This window comes from Mixophyes fleayi, chromosome 12 (assembly GCF_038048845.1).
Source record: "Mixophyes fleayi isolate aMixFle1 chromosome 12, aMixFle1.hap1, whole genome shotgun sequence".
Taxonomy (NCBI): domain Eukaryota; kingdom Metazoa; phylum Chordata; class Amphibia; order Anura; family Limnodynastidae; genus Mixophyes; species Mixophyes fleayi.
The window spans coordinates 76,167,492-76,178,979 of record NC_134413.1 but is presented as its reverse complement, the minus strand read 5'-3'; the positions used below and the strand labels follow the sequence as shown (position 1 = coordinate 76,178,979).

The following is an 11,488-nucleotide window of genomic DNA, read 5'->3' as shown; positions in this document are numbered from 1 at the left end:
TTTCTGTTTTATTCAGCAACAAATGCATTTTTTCCTGCATTTCTTTGTGCTCAGCGCCACTATCAGTGCTGTATTTGTACTACATTGTGAAGGAGGAAATACCTATATGAGCAATTGTCTGAACCTTGTTCAGGAAGTGGCTGAACCTCTGCACAACATGGGGCTGTGTATGCAGCCTCATGACACAACACAGACCTCCTCCTGTTATACCAGCCCCTCCTCCCTTTAACTATTATGTTACTTCCCTCATAACATTGTCAGACACACTGCACACTACTTAAAGCCGGCTCCATGCACACTAAGCCACCCTACACAGGCAGCTATGTGCAATCAAGGAACAGGAGGAGGACAATTCTGTATCCAAGGATCTAAACTAATCATGGGACAAGTAAGACAATGGGAAAAGAACAAAATAAAGAGATTGCTTTTTATACAGTTCCCAAGCATGTTTGGCATCCATCGCAGTGAGATATGGACAGCATGGTGGCTCAGTGGTTAGCACTTCTGCCTCACAGCACTGGGGTCATGAGTTCGATTCCTGACCATGGGCTTCTCTGTGTGGAGCTTGCATGTTCTCCCCATGTTTGCGTGGGTTTCCTCCGGGTGCTCTGGTTTCCTTCCACATTCCAAAAACATACTGGTAGGTTAACTGTTTAAAATTTCCCTTAGTCTCTCTCGGTCTGTGTATGTTAAGGAATTTAGATTGTAAGTACCAATGGGGCAGAGACTGATGTGAGTGAGTTCTCTGTACAGCGCTGCGGTATTAGTGGCGCTATATAAATAAATAGATGATGATATGCAAGGAAAGTCTGCAAAGGGTTATTTAACCTCCCCTCAGCCATCCAGTAAGTGCATTTTAATTTAAAATTGTATATTTTTAACTGTCTACTTATTGCTCCTTCCTCAAAGCAATGGTTTTATTATTATTATTATTATTATTATTATTATTATTATTATTATTTTTAATCAGTTGCTTCCAATACTAAAAAGCTGATTGTGTGCAGTACATTAGTTTCTCGTTGGGTGGTTTCTGTTAGTTGCCTGCAGTAGATCCTCTAGAGGTGCAGACTGGGTCTATTTTGCACATTTAGGGGGCAATTCAATTGCATGTGAGTTTCCTCCCCTCAAGGTGTCTATTCATAGTTGCCAACTCTCCCGGAATGTTCCGGGAGACTCCCAAATTATTGGGAGTTCTCCCGGACTCCCGAGAGAGCAGGCAAAAATCCCGGATCCAGCTGTCTCCGTTGTTATAGATGGGTGGGGGCGGGGCTAAACGTGGCATCGTGGTGCGATTGGCCACAATTACATAAGATTGGCAGGGGCGGAGCCTAATGGTGCACCATGCGTGGCCACGCCCCGTCGACAGACCCCCTCCTGGACAACTGCCTTCAAAAGAGGGTAAGTATGATCTATATATCATTCAGACTCCATTTGCGACGAAATAGCAATATTTTTTCGATGATTAACGCAACGAAAAAAAAGCTTTCGCCGTTATTTAGCAATTTTACCTACATCGGGGCAGTGATTGGGAAATCCCCACGTCCTGGGTAAGTCTGTCCTCCACACCATAAGCTTTTGTCGCTAGCTTAACTCTGCGGCGAAAGCTATGACATCATGTGAACGGCCATATTATGTATACAGCGCATGCGCGGCGATATGTTCGTGTCTACGCAGAGAAGTGTTACCTCCGGGGCTCTGTAGGGGAAGTAGTGGCAGGAGCGCCCTGCAGAAAGTTTAATAAATCAACTGATGACAATTAATAAATATTAATGTCTGTATTACCCTCTCTAAATAAATGTTTTATGCCCTCTCTCCAGTGCACGGCTGTCACACTGCCGACTTACCATTAGATCGCTCTGATATGCCTGATTGGGAAGAAGACGGAGGGGATGTGCCTGCAGCCTGCCGGCAGGGGGTAATTTAAGCCCAGGGAAGGGGCGAAACACTGCTCAGCAGTATATTAGAGATTTTTAAAGGAAACAAAATGCAGTTAGCACAGTGATCCAGCCCAAGGTAACCAACTATAGGACTGGCCCAGGAGCAGATGCCCCCCTGCCCCCTGGAGAAGGGATCAGTTAAAGGGTATCTCTTCACAAATTCACCTCTATGTCAGGGCTGAAGGCAGCCAGCTGGCAGGTTGACTTCACCAGGAAAACTGTCCAAAATTAATTTTTTTTGCCATCCCAATCTATATGACTGGCTATAACCAGCGTTAAGCCTTTGATACAAGCTAATTAACCTACTAGTATGTTTTGGGAGCGTGGGAGGAAACCAGAGCACCCGGAGGAAACCCACGCAAACACGGGGAGAACATACAAACTCCACACAGATAAGGCCACGGTCGAGAATCGAACTCATGAGCCCAGTGCTGTGAGGCAGAAGTGCTAACCACTGAGCCACCCTACTGCCCAGACTTTGCTAAAACAATACGCGAGAGCCGTCTCTTTGGCTGCTCCAGGGATACTTTAAAGTATTTTCTGCTAATTACTATTCAGTCTGTGAATATATAACTTTAAACAAATACACCCTGGTCACATGGGAGGGAAGAGCCAATAGTATAACCAGTAAACAGAGCTGTGACTGGAGTCCAGGACCTGACATTCGGTGCAGAAAAAGTGAGTTTCCCCCTCTCTGACTCTGTCCTGCTCTTAGTGTTAATATAGGAGGGGGAGTCCCGATATATATACAGGGACATACACTGCTTCACACACTGAGCACATTTCTGCCCTTATCATTCTGATTAATATATGATTGCCCCCTACTTCCCCGTGCACGGTAATAGTGACATTTAGGGGTCCTAACACTCCCTCTGATGAGTGCTGGGTGCAGGTTTGGTGTGGCTGCTGCACTGTGTCAGTATTGCTGCAGGGAGGGGTCACCACCTGTAATCCCCCTATCTCAGTATATACCGGGGAGGGGGTTGTGTCTCCGTGTTCCCTGCAGTACATTACAGGGCGCTGTACTTCCACATGTGACCGCCGGAGGCCGCTGCAGACACAGTAACCCTACTAATGTCCATAGAGGGAGAAAGAGAAACTTCTACATCACGTGACCGACATTCCAGAGACACATTGTAGCTGGGGGAGAAGATATTTATTATATTATACACTATCCTATTATTATACAGTACTGCTATCCTATTACTATACAGTACATCTGCCCTATCACTGTACACAGGGTGTATCCTCAGAGAGGACAGGACGGGTATAATTATTTCTTATCACATAATGAGGGCTGAGCCTGGAACATACAGACACATGGTGGGTGTTACACGTATGATTCTAGTTAGTAAAGAAGGAAGTGATGAGACATGGTTATTTCCCGCACTTTACACATAACTGCCTGGTAATGTGCATCTGATTATTACAGGGGAAAGCTGCAGTCTCTCCAGTACAGAAGTAAGTAACAGTCTTATACACTGGGACACATTATCCCCATTCATTTTCATGTGACCAGCTACTGTCATACTGGGGCACCTGACTGGTATGTAACATGGCTACTGGTTATACTGGGGCACCTGACTGGTATGTAACACGGCTACTGGTTATACTGGGGCACCTGACTGGTATGTAACATGGCTACTGGTCATACTGGGGCACCTTACTGGTATGTCACACGGCTACTGGTCATACTGGGGCACATGACTGGTATGTAACACGGCTACTGGTCATACTGGGGCACATGACTGGTATGTAACACGGCTACTGGTCATACTGGGGCACCTGACTGGTATGTAACATGGCTACTGGTCATACTGGGGCACCTTACTGGTATGTAACATGTCTACTGGTCATACTGGGGCACATGACTGGTATGTAACACGGCTACTGGTCATACTGGGGCACATGACTGGTATGTAACACGGCTACTGGTCATACTGGGGCACCTGACTGGTATGTAACATGGCTACTGGTCATACTGGGGCACCTTACTGGTATGTAACATGTCTACTGGTCATACTGGGGCACATGACTGGTATGTCACACGGCTACTGGTCATACTGGGGCACATGACTGGTATAAACCATTATATTACATTTGCTGCTTTGTACCACTGTGATGTATCTTGGTGATTGGTGGCTGGAATTGGCCATTTGATAACATTAACCCATAACAAAGTTGCATGTAATTAATACATCATAAAAAGTATGTATAGTGCACTTGTCACACAAATTATCCTAATAATTAAATATCACAGTCCAATAGACTTCTTACATCCAGAGATCTCCAGCAGCAGCTCTCCGTGACACTTCTTCATAACACACCAAGACACGTGTGACAACCTGGAAGCAGACACAAAGCTTGCGTTGTGATTTTTAATACATGTTAATTTAAAAGGTTTTAATCCACACTATGGAAACACCTCCTGACTTCTGTTGTAGATTTCCATATCATATTCACCCTCTCTTCATGCATTTACCATTGACGTTCAACGAAAAACACGACTCCTTGCGTAAGAACATATGTTAGATACACTCTGAAAAAATGCAATGTACAACTTATTAAATCACATAGATTATCATTTTACATACACAAGGCAATTTTCATGTACAAAAATGTCCAAATGTTAAAGGCTCTAACAGTTGTTTCTAATCTGGGTGACCAGAAAGTGTCGAGGGCACAAGTAATACATATGAATTTGCTAAGAGAAATATTGCTACAAATCTTTGTATTTATTCCAAGGTTCAGTAGCGGAGGTGGTAGACTGTGTGCACTGATATGGCATGGTGTGCTGTTGCTGCCTCCTGCTGGATTTTCCCACTCTGGAGCAGATTCAATTCAGCGCGGTGTCTCCAAAAATACATTCTGCTGAGATCTGCGTTTTTCCTCGCTCCCCGTAGAGGTGCTCAGTAATATGAGCAGAGATTACTTACCGTAATAGGTGGCAGTGTTTCTGATCGCAGAAATTTTCTGTATGTTAAATTTGTATCAGTTATCCTTGTAGTGCAAAAATAAATAATCAGTATTTGGATGTGCTTGGTGGGATCTGCAGTTATCTAGTGTTAAGCTGCAGCTGTTGGTTTGGCAGGTTAGTTGGGTACAGCATTGTGCTGCGGAGAATCCTCAATCTATCAGTCTCTGAGCCTGATGTCTCCTGTGTAATATATGGGTGAGGCGTGTCCTGCTCTTGGTTTGCTGTGTGAGTCAGTAACAGAAGTGCTGTACGTTACAGAGGAGAAAACCACAGAGCTGGCTCACCTCCAATACTGACTCTTGACACAGGAAAACAACAAGGCCGTACTCAGCTAAGTTCCTAGACTGACAGCAGCAGCAGCACAGACACCCAGCACTGATCCCACCAATCGCATCTGAATACTGATTTATTTGCACTTCAAAGGTAATTGGTACAAATTTCACATACAGAAATTTTCTGTAACCAGACACCCTGTCCTCTGTTCTGGACACCAAAATACTAACCTCTAAATGAGTCTCTGTCTCCCCCCACCCCCCCCATGGCGAAGAAAGGACTTTACTGGGATTTTTTTTACTATTAGAAATGTGGTTTCCCCCCCTTTTCCCAGGGGAGTATTGTGTAACAACTCATTTACTTTTTGTTTCTATTACTGTCTCTGAATGTGTCGTTTGTTTCATTTTTTTTTTTAAGCAGTTGACGCAGTTGCAAGAACATGGGAAGACTCTGCTTCTGGGTCGTGTTACTTTCCCTACAAAGCTGTGAGTTACTTGATGCAAAGCCAGAATCTCTGTACTGTAACTATTATACCTGCTGTGGACTCACTAGTTTACCCTCATTTCCACGTTGGCTGAAGTATTTTTTTAACTTCTGCGTTTGACTGTATTTGTTGTGTATGTGATTCTTCATCAGTGTGTAAAGGTCGTAGATATGATCTGGGGTGGAAGAACTTGGCATGAATCCGGCTTGGCTTTTACATCTTGAACGGTTTTCCAGTTTGTCTCTCTGTCCTCTCTGAATATCCGCACAGATATAGATCATGTACAGAACAGCAAGGGTATAAGTCTGATAGCACTATCCCGGGGTTGTCGTCACAGGGTAACTTCTGTATGGAGCCCGGGCATTTTAGGGAACTATGAGGTCATACAAATAAAACTTTTGTTAATTTTGCTCAGGGTCTGATTATCCAATAGGCTTACTAGGCTACAGCATAGGGCGTAGGGTTTTTTGGGAGGGGGGGCAAAATTGTGATATTTAGAGGCATAAACTGAAATTAATTTTAAAATATATTAGAGAACATTTCTTCACCAAAGTAAAAAGTAACACATGAAAGAACAATGTAGTAAGGTTTTAATCTTATTAATCTTAAACATACAGGCTGGAGACAGTGAGTCAGCCTTGGGCGGGCGCCTCTAGCTTCTTCCGTACAGTTGTGATTTTAATGAAAACGAAATGAGTGACAGAGATTGCCGTGAGCTTTTTAAAAAGCCAGATAGAGCTGAGTTTCACACGGGAACATAAACATTGGTGGGGGGGGTGGGTGAAGAAAGCTGGATTTTAAATTAAGGACGTGTTTATTGTTACCTACCATGTACTAGCCTGGTGTAGAAGTTATTGCTGCACATTTATTGATCGCTGCCTGCGAGTTCCCAGGATTCCGTAGTGAGATGACAGCAGCAGGGGTTTCCAGGCACTAGGAAACCCCCAACTCGGTTTGCCTATGGCCTTAATAGACTGTAAAGTTAGCAAAGAGTCCTCCAGGTTCCGGTCTCCTGCTCATAACGTGGTGCTTCAGCCAGATCAAACCTCAAAGTTCATTGGCCCCTTGCTGCACAGTAGGGCCACTACTGTGCCCTAGTGATAATTATATTATGCACAGACTGGATGTGCCCCAAAAAATCTTCATTGAGTTAAGACAAGATTTCACTTCTCTAATCTTCGTCGTTTTATATTTCGAAGAGGAGGATATCATTATCGGTAATTCAACATAATGATAAATTGACAGTGACACATGTTATTCATATATCACGATTTAGGCACGAGAGCATTGTTATAGTCACAGAGTAATTCTAGCAGATTTGTGGCGATAATTAAACACAATTGTATTTTATCGTACCGAAACACATCACTTCTGTCGATTTGGTTTTCTAAACTTCCCAAAAATCACGATCAACGATGGAACGATGTCGGGCAAATGTGGCAGTGTGCACGCACTGACCACCAGCAGCGTAGGCTGTACAGTGTGCAGAGTCACCATCTTTTCAGCAGATGTTTATGAGAGATGAAGATCACAGATCTGAAGGTGAATCGCGTAGGTGTGTACACAGGAATCTGTACGATCATCGGGACTTTCAGTCGTGGGTGAAATCGTTACAGAAATTGCATTTAAAGTATGATTGCATAATTGTGTGCCCAGCTTTAATTGTGAATGGTGATAATGTACTGTATGCTTCTATTTTTACAGTCCTATCTTCATTCTTTCTCCTTATTGTTTCTTTTCCCCTTTTTGTAAATTGAACTACAATCTACACCAGGCTAAACGAATTCAGACTATTATAGAAAGGCTAAATGTTTCTAGTATAATTGAGATCCAAACTTTTTTTTTCTCCTGTTAATACGGCACTTTTATTATTCTCCTATGACATATACAACAGCTAACAAGATAAATGTTTGACACTTCAAATAAAGATGTCTCCAATCTTTTATTACACTCGTGCGTTACTAAATATCTAATTCAGTTTTAGACAAGCTGTGTTGTAGTATAAGAGGAATAGATGTGAAGACAGAGCTCCATAGGTGACATTCTCAGACCAAATATTCCTAATCTGTTCTTCAGAATATTTATATATCTAAAGAACAAAGAAGCGGAAAGGGTCTCCTATGTATGTGCGTTGCGTAAACTTTTGGGGACAATGCCCTGCTCCTGCACATATTTTTCATTTGTTAATGACCCCAATAGAAGTTTATCAAAATGGGAAACTCTTTGCTAAGGAGAAACGTGAGAATGAATCATTGTTACTTGTGCTTTGGGTGCTGAATGGTCTGTAGGCTGAAGAGAGCTGAGCGTGGGAATTGTGAATATACGAGGTATGTCCAATAACTAACGAGACTGTGATTCCACCTAGTAAATGAAGCAGTCAGAACCGGTTATAACTGCATACTTAGTAACCTTGAACATGTCTGAACCTGCACGACAAGCTGCAACACTCTATGATGTTCAGTTGATTGTGAGTCGCCATTTAGTTTAGTTGCGTTTTCTGTAGAGTGCCGGGGAAAAAAAAGTTTAAAAGTTGAACAACGTGTCAATTTGTCATTTTTTGTAAAATTGCACAAAACACCAACCGAATGACACCATATCCAAACCTGTTTCATAAATTAATCACTTGTGATGAGACCTGGATCTTCCAGTACGATCATGAAACCAAAAGACAGTCAATGCCTGGAAAACGACGTCATCACCAAGAAAAAAAGCTTGTCAAAATTCAAAGCAATCCTCATTGTTTTTTCGATATCAAGAGTGTAATTTTGGAAGAATGGGTTCAAGAATTCAGCATTATTATAAGGAAGTTTTGCAAAAAACTGAGAGAGTCAGAAAGAAACGGAAGCAACTGTGAAAGAATGGTTTCTGTCTTCACCAGGACAATGCGCCTGCTCACACAGCACTTTCTGTGAAGCACTTCTTGACCGACAAACACAAATTACTACACTTGAACATCCTCCATATTCGCCCGATTTAGCACCTTGCGATTTTATCTTTTCCAAAAGTTAAATCAGTGCTTAAAGGGACACATTTTGAGTCAGTTGATGCTGTAAAGAAGAAAACGACAGATATGTTGAAACATGTGACAGAAATTGATTTGCTCCGTGCCTCCGACCAGTGGAAAACAAGACTACAGCGATGTATTGGTGCAAATGGGGAGTATATTGAAGGGGACAAACATTGAATTTGTAATACCAATAAGTAAAGGTGAGTTATTTTATCAGTCTCGTTATTTAATAGACGTACCTCGTATGTTCTATACGATGCCTGGGTTCTCCACGTCACCTGTAACATTTACTGTGTATGTAATAACCATATTATAAGGACACTGCAGTGTATCTAGAACTCAGGGTGCAGAATGTTCTTTTGTGTCAATAATGGAAACGTTTACATTGTCAGATGTGTTATCCGAGACATCCAGTGAACCGAGCATATATGTCAGGTCTACAGAGGGAGGACGTGTGACTCTGGAAGTAAAAGCAATATCGTTAGAAAACAAGATCAGAGACGTCTCCTGGGTCAGAGCTGACGTCAACCATTTTGCTACAACAACACCGGACGGAAACGTGGATATACGAGAATCTTGTTATAAAGGAAGACTGCGCGGTTCTAACGATGCTTCGTTAACCATTAATTAATGTAACGGAGGAAGACCAAGGACTCTACAGAGCTGATATCGAGCTATCCGATGGGGAAACGCATGGTCAGATGTATCGAATCATCATTTTGGGTGAGTTATTTTAAGCTACCGTATTTCCCCATGTATAAGACGCACCTTTTCCCCCCCAAATTTTGGGTCTAAAAACTGGGTGCGCCTTATACAGGGGTAGTAGCGCTTACCCTGTCAGATGCTTCCTCTGTCCGGTAAAGTCTTCTTTCTTCTGTCCGTCTGATCCTGATGCTGGAAAGCCGTTTAAGGTCCTCTTCGCGATGACCGGATGTGGTGCGTGAACCTCAGTTGGAACGCACACTTCCGGTTTCTGCATTTGGCTTTTTGTCCAATCAGGACCTTGTCAAGGTCCTGAAAGGACATCCGGTCATCGCGAAGAGGAGGGTAAGCGGCTTTCAGCATCAGGATCAGAATGGACAGAAGAAAGAAGACTTTACCGGACAGAGGAAGCATCTGACAGGGTAAGGCAGAATTGACTATAGCGTTGTCTCTCTCTGTATATGCTGCACAATTACTGTGTGAAAAAATTGAGGATAATGTTTATCCTCAATTTTTTTTCACATGATTTATATATAGGTGTGTCTTATACAGTGGAGCGTCATATACATGGGGAAATACGGTATATAACATAATAGTATGATCCATTCCATCCGTCTCTCTCCTACTCTGTGCTCCTTCAAACGTGCACTCAAAAACTCACCTCTTCCTCAAAGCCTACCAACCATCTACTTAACCCCCATCTCCTCCCTTTAGCTCGTCCTCCCTTCTCTCCTCTTGCCTCAACTGGCTCCTCTTGTGCCTGGTCTGTTTACTCTCCATAGGATGTAAGCTCGTAATGAGCAGGGCCCCCTCCCCTCCTGTCTCCATACCTGTTTCTTCCGCTCCGTCTTTACTGCATATGACTGGCCGGAGTTTCTGAAGTATTGGTACTTTTTGTTCATTGTTCTGTATGGTTTCACCCTGTATAGTCTACTGTTAGTACTGTGTGCGGCGCTGCAGAAACCTTGTGGCGCCTAACAAATAAATGATAATAATAATAATTATGTTTGGCTAAAACATGACTGGCAAGATAGACCTGAAATTGGGCTGCAGTGAGTGGGGGGGGGGGGGGGGGGGGGCAGCAGATGTCCAGGACACAAGGAGTGTTTCAGAGGAAATAACCCTGATAGAGAACCATGAATTCTACTTTAGTAAGTTATGAAAAAATCTCTTACAAAATGCAGCAGCACTGAGGTTGGTAGACTTAAAATTGGTAACTCGGTAGGTTATTGTGCACTACCTTTCCCACATATAACTGAAGCCACGATATATATAGTTATGCCTTTAGTCAGTAAATGAAAAGTGTATATTTTATTTGCATGCCCTTTGTCTACTTCTAGTATCTGCTTATATTCTTCTAAATACCCAATAAGTCAGGTGACTGGTTAAACATCGACAGACTCCACCAATTATTATTTAAACCGATTCCTTGCTCTGCTGTTTGGAGATGATTTTAGTTCATCTCTTTTACTTCATTTACAACATAAAGGTTCCGCTTCACCGCACAGACAAGATACAGTAAACATAGTACATTGCATAACGGAACAATACAACATAGGCAAAACAGTACAATATACAGCAGCAAGAAGCCGAGCCAGCATCTATCATCATCATCTATTCATTTATACAGCGGCACTAATCCCGCAGCGATGTACAGAGAACTCACTCGCATCAGTCCCTGCCCCATTGGAGTTTACAGTCTAAATTCCCTAACATACAGAGAGACTAGGGTCAATTTGATAGCAGCTAACTAACCTACTAGTACAGTGCTTCCCAAACTTTCTCATTTCGAGGCACCCTTAGGGTCACCATCATTTTTCCAAGGCACCCCTAAGCCAAAATAATTACCGGATATTCCCGTTTTTTAAGTAGCTGGGTCAAAATCATGTAAAATGTATTTAGACCCCTTCACCATCACATTGTGCCCCTTCATCATATCACTGCACACCTTCACCATCTCACACTCTGTGTCCCCCCCCCTTTGCCAGCTCACTCTGTCCCCCTCCCCTCCTTCAGCATCTCTCTCTCTCTCTCCCCCTCCTCTCCTTCAGGGTCTCTCTCTCTCTCTCTCTCTCCCCCTCCTCTCCTTCAGGGTCTCTCTCTCTCTA

General features: G+C 43.0%; 1 protein-coding gene across 7 annotated transcripts in view; it reads left to right on the top strand.

Moving 5' to 3' along the window:
• The first annotated feature begins 294 nt into the window (after positions 1-294).
• Positions 295-11,488, top strand: part of LOC142109107 (uncharacterized) — a 125,297-nt gene continuing 114,103 nt past the window's right edge. Inside the window, exons 1-3 of one of the 7 annotated variants that reach the window (XR_012680284.1) lie at positions 295-388; positions 5,605-5,672; positions 9,071-9,401. The gene's annotated coding sequence lies outside the window, so the exon portion shown is untranslated. Of the gene's footprint in view, positions 389-2,580; positions 2,616-3,160; positions 3,399-5,143; positions 5,338-5,604; positions 5,673-9,070; positions 9,402-11,488 lie in introns of those variants that run through there. The other 6 variants (XR_012680283.1, XR_012680285.1, XR_012680282.1 and 3 more) reach the window with 6 other exon arrangements.